Source organism: Aethalodelphis obliquidens, unplaced genomic scaffold (genome assembly GCF_003676395.1).
Source record: "Aethalodelphis obliquidens isolate GAN/ISIS:26980383/991018 unplaced genomic scaffold, ASM367639v1 scaffold5, whole genome shotgun sequence".
NCBI lineage: Eukaryota > Metazoa > Chordata > Mammalia > Artiodactyla > Delphinidae > Aethalodelphis > Aethalodelphis obliquidens.
The window spans coordinates 46,426,642-46,446,250 of NW_020837949.1; the positions used below are offsets into that span (position 1 = coordinate 46,426,642).

At 44.2% G+C, this 19,609-nt stretch overlaps 1 protein-coding gene across 6 annotated transcripts in view; it reads right to left on the reverse strand.

The window, feature by feature from the left end:
- Positions 1-19,609, reverse strand: part of CHN2 (chimerin 2) — a 333,762-nt gene that overhangs the window by 41,300 nt on the left and 272,853 nt on the right. The window lies entirely within an intron of this gene.

Consider the following 19,609-nt stretch of genomic DNA (forward strand, 5'->3'; position numbering starts at 1 on the left):
ACACACACACACACACACACACACACACACACACACACACACACACAACCAGCTCTGATGTTCAAAGCCTGAGGCTGTATCCAATTATTCTGGGGCTCTGAACCCCATCCTGGGCTGATTCCAGCAGATTAAACCTTTAAACCCTAATGTTTAATCTTATAGGGGATAAAGCCTGCGTCTCTTTTTTTAAAAAAAAAAAATCTGCCCCAGCACTGGAAAGCTTAATTTTTATTCTTACGCACGCATTAAATTAGAACAGTCTGACCACTGAATGAGGCATAAGAGAATGGTATAGCATTTCAGCTCTGGTTTCTGCAGTCAGAGTTTCAAAATAAGAGGCAGGATGTCTTGCTCCCATCCTGCCTCTTATTTTGGATACCCCCATCTTCCCCCGACCCAACCACAAACAGCTCCCTCCATACAAAGACAAGATTCCTTAACTAAAACCAAAACATCATAGTTTTTTTCTTTAAAAAAATTTTTTCCGTGTTAATTCTGTTAGTATCCAAGCTAATGCTCTCCTTGCTCTTAAAAGCATCTGTTTGATGGTCTCCCTTGGGACCCTGGTTTTCTGGTCCCAGGTCTCTGCATTAATAGAAGTGAGGAAATCATTATGTCTTAGGAGTACTCCTAATCTGTTGGCAAAGTTTAATGCAGCTAGTGCCAGACAGTAAGATCAATGCTTTTGGAACTAGAAAACAAGGACATAGATGGTTGGACCATGATGTAGATGGCACTGTCCATGAATCTCACCCCATCCTCTGTGTGGCCCCATGTGCCAGTGCCTCCAAGCAGCCTTCGGAAGAGTAATAAAAGATCAATCTTTTCCTTGTGTAATTCTTTATTCCTGGCAATTACTGTCATTCCAACTTGGTTCAGAAGTCCATCCTCTCATTTCATCCTCTTTTTACTTTCAATAATAATAACAGCCAAGGGCTTCCCTGGTGGCGCAGTGGTTGAGAGTCCGCCTGCCGATGCAGGGGACACGGGTTTGTGCCCCGGTCGGGGAAGATCCCACATGCCGCGGAGCGGCTGGTCCCGTGAGCCATGGCCGCTGAGCCTGTGCGTCCAGAGCCCGTGCTCCGCAACGGGAGAGGCCACAACAGCGAGAGGCCCGCGTACCGCCAAAAATAAAAAATAAAATAACAGCCAACTTTTACATTGGACTTTTGAGCACATTAACTTACGTTATGCCAGACGAGATTCAGAATGTGTTAAATGCACTTACTCCTTTACTCTTCTTATGAGTATGTAAAACAAGACTTTTATTTCCATTTTGTGGATGAAGAGATTATGACATCAAGAGGTATCTCAGGGACATGCAATGGGTTTAAGCAGCAGAGCCAGGACTAGAGCCCAAAACATCTGCATCCAGCACCCGTGCTTCTGAACCCCATGTCCAAGCGCCTAGGTAAGCCGTGCAGGGCTGCCTCCTTCACTCTGTCTTGCCAAATGCTTTATCTGAAATATTGGCCAAGTCTGGCCTCTCCTTACTATTCTTGCCTCACAATAACTCAGACCCTTGATATCTCCCCAGTCCACCTTATACACAGCTGCACAACAGCTGCCTTAGTCCAGTCACCACTCCACTTCTCAGAAAACGTCAGTGATTCCCCATGGCTTGACTCGTCCTAGCATTGTGGGTTTTTCATGAGCTCATCTCAATCTATCCATCTTATTTATTTCCCTATACTCCCTGCCACAAATGCTACAAATCTTCTTCTCTGACATAGTCAACTTCCCACCTTGGTAGTCTGCTCTGTCCTTTAGCATTTTCCAGCATCATTTCCACATCTACATATCCACCGATGTTCACATTTGAACTCAGATGCCACCCTCCCCAAAAAGACTTCTCCAGACTCCCCACTGTAGGCAAACACTTTCCTCTGGAATCCCATAGTGTTTTCCCCACATTTTTCTTATTGCACTTATCACTTTACTAGAGTGATTTATAACAGGTCTTATGGTCTGCCGTATTGAGAACTCTGTGTGACATGTTCTATGTCTGGTTCACCTTTGTTTCCTCCTCCAAGAGAGTCTAGTAAGATTCCCTGCCATAGTAGCACTAAATAAGCTGTCGAAAGCACTTATACATACAGGAAACCAGAGTTATGGAGGAAGGTGTGCAAAGGTGGTGCATGGAGTGGGGTCTCTTGCCCCATGCATCCCCATGCTTTAGCTTCCAAGGGTGTGAACCTCCAGGGGTCTGCCCTCCTCATGGTCTCCACCACACTCCTTAGCCCTCCTTCCCATCGCCCAATCCTAAAGGACATCTGCCACGCACAGGGATTGATTGAAGGTTTGGCATGCCTTTAACAGTCTTCCAACACTTAGCCTAAAGGCAAAAGGACAGAGAGGAGGAATAAGGGTCCCTTTCCCAAACCTCACTGCTAGCAAATCAAGACAGACCTTTTGATGGCGAGTCATTCTGTGTAAGAAGATATTCTGTGATCCGAACTAGACTAAGTATATGGATATATGGTTTTGGAATCTGATAAAATAACTCTTTAAATGGAAAGTGGGCAAAAGGGGTCTCCTTTACCTTTCGGTGTGTGGGTGGTTGAATACAAGAAGATTTAATGTTTTTTTGTGTGTCTGTGCCTGTGCTTATAACAAGTAATTTTTATTTCTGACAGTGATTTCTTTTTCAGATATTTGTTCAATAGAATTTACCCAAACACAAGACACATTCAGATATGTGAACAGACACTGTTCACTCACTTAAGATGCGTCTTTATAGGGAACTGTTAAGTGTTATCACTTGAGCAAGCATTATTGTGAGAAGTGTGGAGGACCCCAGATCACCTCTTATTAAAGGAAAAGTGATGACAAAAGTCTCTTGGTAAAAACTTCCCTCTTAAACAGCCCTCCACACACAGAGCTCTTCTTATCCAAGCCCCCCCAGGACTGAGGCTGGGTTTCTTTTATATCCTCACAAAGTCTAACACATGTTGTCTATACACAGAGACAGGCTGGCAGTCTTTTTCGAACAAAAATTTCTATCTGACGTATTTTTATTCATATATTCATTAGATGAAGCACATGTCCCGACATGCTCCGTTTAAATCAGGGATTGTCCACCTTGGAACTACTGACATTTGGGGCCAGATAATTCTTAGTTGTGGAGGAGCTGTCCTGTGCATTGTGGGATAGGTAGCAGCATCCCTGACCTCCACCCACTAGATGCCAGTCGCATCCCCCAATTGTGACATCACAAATCTCTCCAGACACTGCCATTTTCTCCTGAGGCAAAACTGCCCCCAGTTGAGAATACCGGGGTTAGATTAATACCACAAATATTTACAGCATGCTTCCTCTGTGCCAGGTATTATGCTAAGCAAATGCTTATATTGCTTATATGCCTAAGTGCATATGTTGGCTTATTTAAGATTTATAACCCTCTGAGGTAGGTACTGTTACAGTTACCCCCACTTTGAAAGGAAATGGGAACTGAGGGTTTAAGTGATTTGCCCAAGGTCACACAGCTGGTAAATGGTAGAGCTGAGATTAGAACCTGGGCACAACTGACTAAGTCTATGCTTCCCCCCCCACCGCCCAAGAATAAGTTTGTGTGTGTGTGATAAAATATGCATAACATAAAATTTACCATTTTAACAATTTAAAAGTGTGTAATTCAGCAATTCAGTGGCATTACGTACATTCACAAAGTTCTGCAATCATTCCCACTATCTAGTTCCAGCACATTTCCATCACCCAAAATGAAACCTTTTACCCAATTAAGCAGTCACTCACCATTCCCCTCCCCCTCCAGCCTCTGGCAATGGCTAATCTGCTTTCTCTGTGGATTTGCCTATTCTGAATACTTCATGTAAATGCAATCATGCCATCTATGGTCTCTTGTGCCTGGTTTCTTTCAGTTAGCTTGTTTTCGAGATTCATCCATGCTGTAGCACCTATCAGTACTTTATTACTTTTTATTGCTTAATAATAATCCATCGTATGGATGTGCCACGTTTTGTTTATCCGTTCTCCAGTTGATGCACCTTTGGGTTGTTTTCACCTGTTGGCTATTGTGAATAGTGCTGCTAAGAATATTCTCGAACAAGTTTTTGTTTGAACACCTGTGCCAGTTCTTTTGGGGATAACAGTAAATCTATGCTTTTAACCACCCTCTAAACGACCTCTCATCCAAATAAAGTTCACATTTTAAAATATTCAGGAATTAAATGCCAGAATTACTCTCTTCCCCATTGTTAACCTGTTAACAACTCAGGGCTGGTGCTCCCTGGTCTGGTTTTTAAAGAGGAGACTTTTTTTCTCCCCGAGTCCTCTGCCAAAGCAGCCATGACTTAAGATACTTCTGGAAGTAGGTGGGGCTATAAATAAATGGTGACATAAGCTCACCACTTCCCTTTTCCTTTTTTATAAATAAGGGTTGGATTCTATTTTCTATGCATGGCATCTCACTCTTCTTTGTCTCTATGATTAGGATCCTGGATCCAAGAAAGAATCAGGTAATGAGACGGCAGTGGAAGTTTGTCAGATGAAGACAAGGAAGCACGAATGGGTCACTGGGCAGGAAAACATGGGGAAACGAAGCCCGTTGGGGTGCATGTGTACGTATAAAGTGCCCAGGATGGTGCAAGAAAGGAAACCCTTCTCTCTTCTCTGACTTTAGTAATCTAGCATCTTAAATCCATAGGGGACCTCAGAAGCTCGTCTAATCAAAGGCCCCTTCTCCACCTGGCTTCAGGCAGCCCCACATCTTGGCCTCTGGGGACCACAACAGTCTGCCTTTTTAGTACCAATTTCTAGAAAAGGTGATTTACCATCCATCTGCAATCCTTCCACAGACTTCACGTAAATTCCTGTGGCACTTTTTTTTTTTTTTGTTTTTTTCAGTATGTGGGCCTCTCACTGTCGTGGCCTCTCCCGTCGCAGAGCACAGGCTCCGGACGCGCAGGCTCAGCGGCCATGGCTCATGGGCCCAGCCGCTCCGTGGCATGTGGGATCTTCCCGGACCGGGGCACGAACCCGTGTCCCCTGCATCGGCAGGCGGACTCTCAACCACTGCGCCACCAGGGAAGCCCCCTGTGGTACATTTTAAGGAGGGCTTTTTGAAAGTGTTATCATCAACCCCAAGACAGTCTTCTAGTCCTCCTGGGGCCCCTCTCACTTCCATCTCTTGAGTCTGAGTCCCCCCTTGGGTGTTGAAAGCCTGAGCTATACCCCTGCTACCAATACTACCCTGTAGATGTAGGCATCTGCTGCCTTGTGGCAGTATATGAAATGAAAATCAATATTACTAATGCTGGTGAGGGTGTCATGAGGACAGCTCGCCAGCAGACTGACAGTGTTTTTAAGAAGTGGCCCATTGCTGGGGAAAAAAGTTGGCAATGTATCAAATGCCTCATGTACATCGATCCAATGATTCTATTTCTAGGATTCTCTTAAGAAGGTCTTCAGACAAAGAATTAATAGGTAGGTAGATAGATATTCATCATCATAATAACAAGAAATGAGAAAAGGCCTAAACATCCATGACAGGGGAAAGGTTAAATACATTATGGTATAAACATGTAATGTTTGTACGTTAGGTAGACACTAACAAAGATGATTAAAATCACTTTTAGGGATGAAGGGCTATACCCCTGATATAATGTTAGGTGAGAAGCAGGCTCTTGAACCATGATTTCAGTTTTGTAAGTAGATGCATGCAGAAATATCAGAAGGAAAAACACCAAAATATCTCCAACACACCAAACAACTGGGGAGGGGGCAACAGTTCTCTCCAGGTGGAGAAATTTTAATTGACATTTATTTTCTTCTTTATTCTTTCATGTATATTTTGAGCCTCCTACAGTGATTATGTTCTGGTTCTATTATATAAAAATACAGATTTTTAAAAAGTATGTTATAAAGATGTTGTTAGCTTTCGTGTGCACAGATGATAGACTAACATCATAGGTAACCTTTGAGCTCACCTAATCCCACCTACTCTTTTCACAGCTGAAGAGACTGAGGGTCAGAGAAGTTCAATGATTTGCACCTCCCTCCCCTCATCGCAGAGCTATTCTACAACTAGATCTAGAACCAGGTCCAGACTCCAGGTTCTCTTGCCTGCAACCTTCGACAGAGTGTGCTTCTCACACTTAGGTGGATCTCAGGACCCCCAGAGGTCTGGTTCAAACACAGACTGCTGGGCCCTAGCTCCAGGGTTTCCGGCTCAGTCAGTGTGAGATCAGGTTTAAGAATCTGCCTGAGAAAAGTTCCCGGGTGACGCTGATGTTGCTGCTCCAGGGACCACACTTTGAGGACCCGTTTTGTGCTTTCCTCTGTACCTGTGGTTCTCAGCCTTACCTGATCATTAGAATCACCTGGGGAACAGAACTGACCAAACAAAAGCCACGTTCAAGCTCCACCTGAGACCAGCGAAATCCAAATTTCTGGGGATGGGCCTGGGCTTAAAAAAAAAATGCCTCAGGATTCAAATGTGCTCCTAACATTGAAAACCACTGCACTAATCTTGAGCGCTTCAATTCAGGGGGATTATCAGAGAAGAGGGAAGTATGAACGGAGTAAATGCTATTGAAAACCACCCCACCATAGGAATCAACACCTTTTCAAACACAGAATGTGAAAATGCTTCTATTCACGCCCACCCCTCCCTCACCTCCCATCATGCCACTTAGAACTCCATAGACTCTTAAAGGCAAAAATCCACACCATGGCCTATAGGGGCCTGTGTGGTCCAGCCCCTGCCACCTTCCCAGCCTCACCCTCTACCCTTTCTTCCCACCACCTTAAGAATATATAAACATGACCTAGCAGTACGATTTTTAAATTGTTACCTTCGACCCTCCCCAGACTGCTAACTTTATGAGAGCAGACACTGTGTGTGCTCAGGTCACAGTTAAAACCCCAGTGTCATACCTCAAACGTGGCACAAAGTAGGTGCTTGCTAAATTTTGCTGAATGAATGTCCATGGCTATAAGATATCGTGAAGTCAAAGTACCACTATAGAGGTTTATTATCATCACTACCTCTTCATCTAGTCAATTTACTCTTTTGAGTCTCTGATATAAAATCCAGGGGCCATGCCCTTTGGGGTTTTCTTTTGGCCAAGCTATCAGATTTTGGGTATCACAAGAAGGGGTACTGGAAACAGGGGGACTCTGCCCCAGGGTGAGGCCCTAAGAGTCACAACCAAGTTCAGGACTAGAATAATATTAAAAGTACCATTGTATATTTGTGGACTATATTATATGGTATCTCTGTAACCAAGCAGAACCCTAGGGGCCTTCCCAGGACAGACCCCGCCCCCCCTCTACCATGTCCTCTGCCTGCCTCTTGTTTGTAGAAAAGATGTAGTCTCCAAGGCTTCCCCTGAGTCACACAAAAAAAGCCTGGCTCAAGAATTAATGATTGAAGGGATGTGAACATGTAGTGACAAAAATAGCAGTTGGGCTAGGAGAACTGGAAACAATTTAAACAGTAAATCGGCCATATGGCAGTCACAGAATCTTTAGTTCCTCCCAGAAGTACACAGATAACAGTATCTGATGTACATTCCTGAGTCACTTTACAGATACTGAAGCCCCTACCAAATGAAACAAGTTAACTACACGATGACCATGAGCATGGAGCCCCCAGTCCGGCTGGAGGGTGAGGATTGATACTGTTAACCCCTGTGACACTGCCCTGTTACCTCACCATCAATCAATTAGAGAACTGTGCACGAGCTGATCATATACCCTGCAACATCCCTCCCTCACCTTGCCTTTAAAAATGCTTCTCTGAAACCCATTGGGGAGTCTGGGCCTCTTGAGCATTAGCTGCCCTGGACTCCTTGTCTGGTGCCTTACAACAAATGCCGCACTTTCCTTCACCACAACCTGGTGTCAGTAGATTGGCTTTACGGCGCGTGGGTGAGAGGACCCAAGTTTGGTTCGGTAACATCTCTATTCTATGAGGAAGGTAAAGCGGGAATCATTATTCTCATTTTTACAGATGAAGAAACCGAGGTCCTAACGGGTGTGTCCTGGGGAATGGAATCAGGTCTCCTGATTTTCTTCCTTTTTTTTTTTTTTAAAGTTTTTTTGATGTGGACCATTTTTAGAGTCTTTATTTTTATTTATTTATTTTTTTGGCGGTACGTGGGCCACTGCTGTGGCCTCTCCCGTTGCGGAGCACAGGCTCCGGACGCGCAGGCCCAGCAGCCATGGCTCATGGGCCCAGCCGCTCCGTGGCATGTGGGATCTTCCTGGACTGGGGCACGAACCTGCGTCCCCTGCATCGCCAGGCGGACTCTCAACCACTGTGCCACCAGGGAAGCCCTAGAGTCTTTATTGGATTTGCCACAATATTGCTTCTGTTTTATGTTTTGGGTTTTGGTGGCAGGCATGTGGGGATCTTAGCTCCCTGACCAGGGATAGAACCTGCACCCCCTGCATTGGAAGGTGAAGTCCCAACCACTGGACCACCAGGGAAGTCCCTCTCCTGATTTTCTTCCCATGGAAATCCCTGGCCCTCCTGTCACAGCAGATCAGCAGTAGAAACTGCTCACAGCTGACACAGGGCTCATTCCTCCTCTCTTTTCCTAGAGGACTTATTACAAACTTTTAAAATGGGACACCCACTGAGTTCTTCTACTAGCTATACCTCCAGTGACTAGCATGAGGCCAACGTTAGCTCTCATGAAAGTTTTGTCTCATGAAAATAAACAAACCCACTTTTTTTGCAGTCTATTTTTCTTGCCTTCCATCAAAATGACTTCTAGTTTTAAAAGGTTGCTTTTATTTTCTTGCTTTGACCATCAGTGTATTTCCCACACATCTTTCTGAGGTTCTGGGGTTGACTGATGAGTCTGAACTGCACATTATTTCCCCAAAGCTACAAAATGTGAAATCCAGCCCAGATTCAGAGACGCCCAGCAATGTGCTGCAGTCATTCATTCCGCCCAGAATGCTGGTGAGAAATCTGTTTTTTCCTTTTGTTTTCACTCTCTCTGGGTCATACTTAAATATTTTTAATTGCTGGATATTGGTATATTAAATGTATGCTTACCAGTTATTATTTCAGTATGTGAAATACACACCCGTGTGTGTGTGTGTGTGTGTGTGTGTGTGTGTGTGTGTGTGATTGAGAGAGAGAGACAGAGAGAGAGAGAGATGGAGATGGAGAGAATGCTTATGAGAGATGGAGAGAATGCTTATGAGAGACGGAGAGAATGCTTATGAGAGGACAGTGGACAGAGGGGCACGGAGATTTTCACTGTGGTTTTTGCTGTGGCATCCTACATCTGGTTCTCTATTCTTGTTTGCAAGTGAAAAAACTAGAAATACTAAGTGAAAAAGCCCAAATCCCAAATTGCCGAATGATAATCAAAGTGGTAGTTTTCTTTTATCAACACTACTAAGCTCAGCCTGTTTGATCCTATGAACTCTGAACATTTCCCCAATACTGCCAAATCTCTGTTGCTTTGTCTAAGAACCGCCCCATTAGTGTTTGCTATACTCTTTGCTTGTGGTTTTCAGTCCTGAAAGAGGACAAAGACAACAGAGGGATATGACTCAACTGCAAACTCATTCCCATGACAGCAAAAGAAATGAGAGACCAGGGTGGGACCCTGCCATCTTTCCCACCAACGTGCCAGTTGAAGCTGAATAATCCTGGCTTTACTGGAGTCTGTCAAAGCATCAGGTATCAAGGGCTGACCTGGCTGCCTCCTAAAACTCCCGGTGACCTCCAAATCTGCTGTGTCCTGGTCCGAGGAGGAGAGACCTTTGACTCTGATGGCCCAGCTGCTGCTCTAATTGTTCTCCAGGGACAGATGGCCACTCTCAATACGAGAGACACAAAAAGGCTGGAGGATCCGTCCTGCCGCCTCTCTTACAACTCATTTCCCTTCATCCACAAAAGTCAGCGTTCATCCCAAACTGAAGGCCTGTGCGGTCTCCAAAATGGACCAAACCACCTTGTTTGGAAGCACATACGTAATCTGATGCTTCTTGGGTGATTGATTGTGAACTGTTGACATTGCTGTCCTTCCCACTTCATTTCTCCACCTGTTTTATTGAGGCTGATGTCAACAGTTTTGGCTAATGGCTGCTGTTTTTCACAGTCTGCTTAGATGTAGACACAAAAGTTACTCCCCGTTAGAGAAAGACTTCTGGTTACATTAAGCATTTCACACATTTCAACAGGTACTTGTCGGTATTTTCTTTTTGTGCACAGTTTTTGAATGAGGAAAAGAAGAGGTTTCCATCAGAATGTAGTAACCCATTTCCTTACGCAACAACTTGAAAAATCGTAGTCAGATTTCACAAATGCTGAGTTTCAGAAAGGACAGTAAGGTTATTTTCAAGAGAAGGGAGCATTTGTGGAATCAAATTGCTAACACTGCCTTACGACACGTTAGGTAACCTTTTATAAAGCTAAGACCCAAACGGGCAATGCAAACCTTAAGGGAGAAGCAGCTATGACAAAGTTCCCAGCTGCTAGTTTGCTTCTTGCCTGACGTGACTCTCTTCTCTTATTCAGTATTTATATCCTTGGCTTTCCATTTTCCTTCCTTTGCACCTTCCCATCTCTGGCCAAAGAAGTAGGTACCCCCAATGACTGATGTAGGCGTTTCATTACCAAAGTCAAAGATGCTCAATTTCTGGCTTATGGCACCCAACAGTATAGTAGGATCCAAATGTATTTCTCTCTTGCCCCCTCCCTGCCACTGCCGCTCACTCAACAGAGCCTGAGAAATCTCTGCCAGCAGCTAGAAGTTTGCTGAATTACACTTTCTTGCCATACTGCAGCCTGGCAATTTGTAGAGCATAATGTGCCACACAGAGCCTCAAGCTGCTTTTCCACCGGGTTCTTTGGCCAGCTGCTGGATTAGGATGCACCTTTACTGAAACAGAAAAATCAAATCAACCAGCTGTCTTCTGCGTGCAAGCTGTCCCACGTTGCAAATGACAAGAGACACCTATTAAAGGTTTTTTCAAAATTTCACACACAAAACACCTCAAATCCCCCTCGCTGTGTTTTTTACAGTGAACAGTCACCCAAACACAACAGTCCTTGAGGCCACTCACAGCTGTGCAGCTGATCCTGCCCAATATAGTTCCCGGCGATATTTACCAACTCAGGAGTTCTGAAATACACATGCTTGCACATTCCAAATGTGAACCTAAGATGATTTCTGGCCTCCTGTGTGAGTGGTGACAGGGATTTTCAAATTCTGCAATTGAACCTCGTATTTGTGTGTTGGGAAGACCAGCCTTCTGCCAGGTATATGTCCCTGTAGCCCGTTCCCAGGTGGAATGTCAGAATACGAGTGATGATGCAGACACTTCTACCAGCCACTGGCCAGCCCTGGGAAGAGACACTGTCATCCTAGTGTGTATACATGAATATTGCAGAGGGACAGTTCAGTCTGAAATGACCACATCCAATTTGACCTCAGCTATGTTTTAATGCAATAAAATTATTCTTTAACATGTTTAAATATAGTTTTTTCCTTCCTTCCTCCCTCCCTTCCTTCCTTCTTTCCTTTCTTCCTTCCTTGCCTCTTTCCCTCTTTCAGCAAATATTTACTAAGTATCAATCATATGTCAGGCACTGTTTTATGTCAATGGGATACAGTAGCGGACAACTGACAAAAATCTCTGCCCTCAGACAAGAAACAAAACTAGTAAATACATTATATATTATTCTAGAAAGTGATAAATGCTACAAAGAAAAATAAACGAGAATACAGGATAGACGTTAGTAATCGAAATTTGTGAACTGGCATTGAAACATTACAACAATGTTTCGTTGCACCAATTTTATAAACTTTTACAGTGCAATACGTGTTATTTTTCAGAGACAACCAAAGTTTAATTTCTCAAGGTTCATGCTGTTTGCTTTAGCAGCATTTGATGGTGGATCTTTTACATACGTTTGTAATAGATGAAAAATAAACCAGATTGCAAATGTTTTTTCTTTCTTTTTTAAAGCAAACCATGTACCAAGTTTTCTGGTCCAAATTGTGTAGGATAAGTTAAATTGTGTTCTAATTACCAATATGAGTGTATTTCTGTAAGTATAGTTATGCTGAAATAAAGTTTTAAAAAGCAAAAACAATACAGGGTAGACAGTGATGGGGAGGGAGGGTGCAATTTAAAACAGGATGGCCAGGAGAGGCCTCATTGAGAAGGTGACACCTGGGCAAAGACTGGTAGGAGGTGGTGGTGAGCCATGTTGCTATCTGGAGGGGGAGCATTGCAAGCAGAGGGGACAGCAAATGCAAAGGTCCTGAGATACGAGCAAGGTTGGCACGTTCAGGAAATAGCAAAGATCAAGAGTGGCTAGAGCTGCGTGGACGAGGAGAGGTGAGGCTCCCAAGGGCCTGGCGGGAGAGAGGAAGGACTTCACTTTTACTCTGAGTGATGCGGGCAGCCACTGCAGGGCTCTGAACAGATGTGTTGTATGATCTGAATTACTTTTCAAAAGCATCGCTCTGACTGCTGTGTTGAGGACTGTAGGAGGGCAAGGGTGGAGGTAGGGAGGCCAGCCAGTTAGAGGCTGTTACGGAAATCCAGGGGAAGAGAAGACAGTGGCTTGGGCCGGGGTGGGAGCAGCGGAGGTGGTGAGGAGGGGCCAGATTCTGGATATCAATTCAAGGTGGAGCCCAGAGGATCAGCTGACAGGTTGGATGTGGAGAGAGAGAGAAAAAGAGGAAGTGAGCCAGGCTGGGGCCTGTGACCCTTTGCTGCAGTGCTTGTACCTGGACAAATGTCTCCTGGAGCAAAAAAATACAAAGAAACTATAAGGTACTAAAAATAACTGTGTGCATGTGCGGTTGGGGCAAATTATGAACAAAATACAAGAAAAGACCAAAAAGCCCAATTGCCACTTCTGAAGAGCCGGGAGCAAAAGCAGGGTACTGCGCATGGCCCCTGCACACAACACCACCAAAGGCATGGGCAGACCACCTAAGCCACCCTTCTGGCCTGACCCCTGGACACACCCCTACCCTCACCCCATATAAGGAACAAGCTTGCCCCCCATCAGCGAGCAAGCTAGCAAGCGAACCTGTTGTTTGTTCTGCTGCCCCCTGCTGCAGCAGGGGCCCCAGTAAAGCCTTGCCTGAATTTCTTGTCTGGCTTCTGATCAATTTCTACTGCTTAAGGAAGGCCAAGAACCCTGGTCGATAACAGGAGGACTCCAGGATAGTGGCACAGTTCGGGCCCTGAGCAACTAGAGAGATGACGCTTCCATTAGGAGAGATGAAGAAGACCGTGGAAGAGGCAAGAGTGACGGGGAAGTGCAGAACTCCGTTTGGAGTGTATGAACTCTGAGTAGGTAGCTGGACATACAAACCTGGGTTCCAGGGAGGGGTGGGTGCTAGAGACACACTCCTGAGAGCTGTCATGCCCAGATGGATTTACAGCAAGAGAGTGAGTGCAGACAAGAGGACTGCAGAGGCCCCAGGACTGAGCCCTGGGCCACCCCAAGCATTACGAGGTCAGGAAATTGAGAAGGAACTAGCCAGAGAGAAAGGGGAGGCAAATTTGATATCCTGGAAGCCGAGGGAAAAGATGACCAATTGTGCCCAGTGCCGCTGACAGGTTAGGTGTGATGGGGACTGAGAAAGGACCATAGGATTTAGCAGCTTTTAGGCAAGTGAATGATCACACTGACAAGAGCGGTTACCAAGGAGCGGGGGGGTGGGGGGGGGTGGCGGGGGAAACCTGATTGCAGATGCTTTAAGAGAGAACAGGAGGAGGAGAGAGCATTTGGAGCAGAGACTGTTGTTAAGCTAGGACTGGAGAAGGTGGGAACGAGAGGAAAAAGCAAAAAGGGGTGGGGAGAGGTAGGGTCCAGAGAGAATGCTTTTCCTTTTAAGAAGGGAAGAAAGCCACTGTGATTCCCTCTGTCCATCATAAAACCATAACCCGTGTGGTGAAGTCTGACAACAATTTGGGTTAATGACTGCTGATGCTTTCATGTCAATCAGAGGCCCACGTGCCTCCTCCCTTGGTGCCAGCAGGACGTCAAAACCGCACAAGCCTCTGCGGGTGCAGCTCCCTCCTCTAGCCCACCCCCCCTCCCCCCCCTCCCCCCAGCACTGCACAGCCCTAAGCCAGTTGTCCCTCCCAGCTCTCTCAGGCCATTTTCAGACCTGCTGGGGAACCTGTCCTGCTCTCTCCAGCAAGTCTCATTATGTGAGTAATAAAACTTCATATCCTCTTGGTGGGCACGTGGCATCATCAGTATCAACATCAAGGCAAATTTTGGGCGGGGGAGGTCCATCCACCTCTGTGAAGTGGCTACCACGGCCTATCAGAACTGAAAAGCATCTTCGTTGTGGCCCGTGACCCGGACCTTGCACCTGCTGCTTACTGCTCTTCCACATTTGTTCAGTGCTCAGAACCCAGGACTCATTCTTTGAACACATGATATTCTTTTGTGAAGCCATGCCTCTGCACATGTGCTCCCTGCCACTTAAGACTTACCAAATATATTAGATTCATATCAGCAACAAAAGAGAAAAAAGCAACCCTAACAATTACTGGACACATACTGCACCAGGCACACTAACGATTGTCTCATTCAATCTGCACGATAGCCCTGTGACAAAGATATTATTATCCCCTTTTTATAGATGAGGAAACCGAAGCTAAGAGGGCTCTCACTGCTCAAGCTTACACAGCTAATAACTAGGATTGATCAGTTGCTTCTGTAGTTCGTACTCCTAAACTTCATGTGATTCTGCTTCCACATATTTGTCCCCCAGGAGGTTGTAATATCCTGAGAAAGGACACTGCACTCATATTTTCTAATCTCTTTGGCATCAAGAACCAAAAAGCGGTCAGCAAAGATTTATAAATAAATGAACGTGTCTGGTCTGGCCCAATCTCCCCATTATACAAGGAACGTTAAGGTAAGTTAGCTGCTCATGTTCTCACAGCAGTTAGTTGTAGAGTCAGGACAAAGAGCCAGGTCCTTGCAGGGCAGGTTCAAGCTCTTTCCACTGTGCAGCAATGGATCTGGTCAATATCCATGCTCTCCCAGGCTGCACAAGTTATCACACACACACACACACATACAGACACACTAAAAAGCATATCAAATATAGGCAGGAAATTGCTAGGCAATGTACACTGTTAAAATCATCTCAGAAAGTAATTTGGCCATCTGTATCAAGAGTTTCAAAATACTAATATCCTTTAATATTCTGTAATTCAAGAATTATCGATTCTAAGAATCTATCTTAAGGAAATGATCCTAAATACAGAAAGGCATTCATGGCAGCATTATTTCTAATATTAAAAATGGAATATATTGTGCATGTCCTAACCTTAGGAAATAGCTAAATAAGTATGATGCTCATGCTGCAATAAAAAATAATGTTTGTGAAGAGTGCACAGTAACATGGTTGTAATATACTATGTGAAAAAAGCAGGATACAAAATTACAAATGTACTATGATTACAACTATATTTAAAAAGCCCCATGCATAGGAAATCAATGTAAGGAAATAGCCCAATGTATATATTTTCTGTATCTTTCATAATTTCTTTAATTAATTACTGTTATAATTGGAATGAGAAAAAAAAGGAAAAACTTGCCACAGAGATACAAAAACCTTTTTTTCCCCCAAGTTTGCATCAGTTTTGTTTTGTACTAGGAGGTCTTTACCTTAGAGGGAAAATTAGGTAAGTTTTAAGCATAACTAGAAATCAAATAAATCTAAAATATTAGAGTTTTCTGTGGTCTGGATCTCACAGCTATAATATATTTAAAGAAACTAAGATGTACAAAAAAAGTGGTTAAGAAATGTTGTTAGACATGAAAACTTTTAACCTAGCAGGTATTAAGAAAGGATTCACTTTTGGTGGGGCTTAATACCTGCCATTTTATGGCATCTCTTGATATGAATTAAAATCTTTTCAAAATGCAAGACAGAACACTATTTTATGTAAAAACAAGATTTAAACCTCCGAAGAGATTTTGACCTTGAAATAAAAGTTGTCAAATAAAAATACTGTTTCTGTTATATATTATTGTTTGTAAGAGTCAGGAGTTAAAAGAAGAAGGGATAAATATCAGGTTTGCATAACATAGATTTTTCTCTAAATAAATTTATTCAACCCCCCCAAATTACATCCTAGCACGTATAATATACCTATGAGACTTTAGCTTTTGTAATATTTCAATAATGATTTGGGATCGAGGAGCTTCTATTTTAAATAATTTAAATGTTTTCTAGTTTAATTTTTTCACTTCACTCTTATAATAATAAAAATGAAACAGGGCTCCGTTTTTACTTTTTATCAGTAAGGAAGGTTTCCAGCCATCTCCTGAAGAGTTGTGTAAGAAACTAACACAGTAATTGACCACGTGCTATTTTGGTTGAAAATGCTTTGAGCTTATCAAACTCCTTGGTCATAGAAAGGGCAAATACAACTGTGTTTGTTTGCTAAGAATTCCTTGGTAAGAGTAAAGACTCTGGAGCTAAGTTGTCTGTGTTCAAATTCCTGCTCCAACCCTTCCCAGCTGGGAGACCTCATGCCAAGTTACTTAACCTCTCTGTGCCTCTTTCCCTCAAATATGAAATGTGGATAATAATAGTAGTGCCTCATAGATGACTAAATGTGCAATTTAAGTTGTGAGTTGTAAATTGCTCAGATCTATGCCTGGCATCATTTTATATGTATATATGCGTATATAACTTAATGAATAAATTAACTTTAACGATTATGCAGGTGATGCTTTCAAAGTAAAGCCTAATCTGAGGAAGGTGCTGACAACTGAGTTTAACTAAGACTACCTTTACTTGATGTGATACGGAGAAAAAATTCTTTTCTGATCTGACACAGTTAAAAAAACGCATGGTCATTTAAATTCAAGCAGAATCAACAGAGAGCTAAGTGTAAGCTAGAAGTGTACTAACCACAAATGGCAGTTCTTCAAGGCATATGGTGGAACACATAGCGGGTTGCACCGAAGATGTGTAAATGCTGCAAAAGTAGGCTTGTCTCCTGAAATATTTTGATGATATCAGAAGGAACAAAGGTAACAGGGGTGTATTTTAGGATGTGAGTTTATAAAAAACAAACAGAATGAAGGAAGAAATTGGAGCTTATATTGATCCTGGGGATTAAAATATGGCTGGTCACCTTAGTCCTGGGCTCCAGCATGGCACTCAGGAAAGAGCCTTCAAGACTCTTGGGGAATGGGGTGATCAGCAGCAGGACAGGCCGTGAACATCTGAATGGGCTCAGAATCTTCACTCTCAGCTTCCTCACCTTGTACAATATGACTGGGTGTGGGGAGCACAGGATGCTCCTTGCTCCTGGGATGCAGCAGGCTTTTTTGGAGAGTTGTGGAGCAGATAACAGATTTCTAAAAACAAACCATCAGCTACTTCCAGGAGTCACCAGGCCATCCTTGGTATATCCCCAGTAACTATTTTCAAAGATAGTTACACTAAATCCAGCTATAATGATTTAGACTTATATTTGTTTCCAAATAGCTCTTAGACTGAACTCATAGAACACTAAACATATTTTATGGTGACCCACTCAGGTTTCAAACTGGTGTTTCTAAACTATCAGTTATCCCAGCTGTTTTATGATTAAAGAAGTTTGTAAAATTCTACATATATCCCCTTCTTGGAGAATTACCTTTTATATTACCATTTAGAGGATCAGCATTTTCTAAACTTAATTGTAACCATGTATGGCCAATGAGTATCTAGAAGTACTAGTGTCTGGGACACTAATCCTCAAAACTCAGGACTGTTCTGAGGATTAAAACAGATAACCCACATTGTTTGCGGTAAGCAAAACACAACAAGGACTCACAGAGGTTACCTATGATTATCATAAATAACAACTACTCTTTTTTTTTTTTTTTGTGGTACTTGGGCCTCTCACTGTTGTGGTCTCTCCCGTTGCGGAGCACAGGCTCCGGACGCGCAAGCTCAGCGGCCACGGCTCACAGGCCCAGCCGCTCCGCGGCACGTGGGATCTTCCCAGACCGGGGCACGAACCCGCGTCCCCTGCATCGGCAGGCAGACTCTCAACCACTGCGCCACCAGGGAAGCCCAACAACTACTCTTTAAATAAGCTTAGCTAGTGATCCTGCTGTATCCTGAATGGTGTACATTTAAGAAGGCTGGTACTGGTTCTGCTAACTGGTCCTGAGTGACACTGTGGGGAGTGGAGATGGTTCTTTCTCTCCCACATGGCAAGTCATTCAAGGCAGCATGAGGCAAGGTAAGCACAGGATGACTGGCCACAGCTGACGGCCTAAAGTGCACTGTAGGACGTCGGTTCCAGGCGGGTAGGGCAGGAAGAACCATCTCTGGGCACTCATTCCAAGATGTGTACACCAGTGGAAATGGGACACAACGTGGCTGGTTCCTGTGGGTCCCTTAGAGTTGCTGTGATGTCTCGCTGGACAGAGCCCAGGGTGTCATCTGAATCCCAGCATTCCATATCTTGACCTCTCAGCTCCCTGGTGCCAGTTAGTCTGAAGTCCCAAGATCTCTGGGCCCTGACACAAGGTCCTGGCATCCACCCACCTTATTTTACAAAACTCCTTGATGTATAAGAAACAGTCCCTTAGCCCCAAATGACATGTCCTAAACGATCTGAATCCACAGGAAACTGCCCACTTGGCTGTTGCCCTGACTCCTTCCAGAAAATCGTTGCACTTGCAAAAGCACGAAAACCGGCTGCCAAGATCCTACGGAGAAGGAGTGCATTTGTGGGGCAGGTGGAAGCTTGGGGGGGTGTCACTGCTCTGGGCACGCTTGCTCGGTCGTCGGCTGTTACTCCAGGCTCAACTGCTGGGCCCTGGCTTCCTAATATGGGTTCTGTTGCTGCGTTAAGGAGGTGCTACTGCTCCAACGGAAATCTGGTGCCAAGGGCTCTTCTCTCAAAATTGGCATCATCTAAGGTGAGCACTGAATTCAGGAAAATGGGGGTGAGGTTTTCCTGCCACCATGTTGCCAGCATATTCCAGGCATGAGGGGGTGTTGGTGATCCAATTCTCCCCTCACAAAAAGCGAATAATACATGTCAAGAAAAGTGAGTCTCAAAGGGTGATGAAATGAGTTAAGGTAAGATTTCATTCTGTTTGGTTCTAGGGTTCAGTTTCTAAGAATTAGGGGTGTGGTATTTTAACAATGGCTGCAAAACTCCTATCAAAAACAAAACAGTCCTGCAAAAACATTCCTCTTATCAAGATATGGGGTGGATGTCCTCTCCCAGGAAAGCTGGATGGACTTGTGTTTACTTCAGCCAGTAGAATACATGATGGCAACATGACATGATTCCCAAGGCTGGGTCATAAAAGGCAATGCAGCTTCTGCCTTGTCCATGGAAACCCATACACTGGAGCTGTGAGCTGTCTTAGAAGAAGTTCAACTATACTGAGGCTGCCAAGTTTGGGGGAAACACATTGCATGGAGAAGACTCATGTAGACACTGATTTACACTCCTGCTAAGTTCAGTGCTCAAGTCATCCCGTGTCAGGGGCCACATATGAGAACAAAGGAGTTTCCTGATGATTCCAGTCCCCAGCCATCACATTCCCCCAGCCTTTGCACCTTCCCAGATGTGGCCCCTGACAGCATGGAGCAGAGGAAGTTTT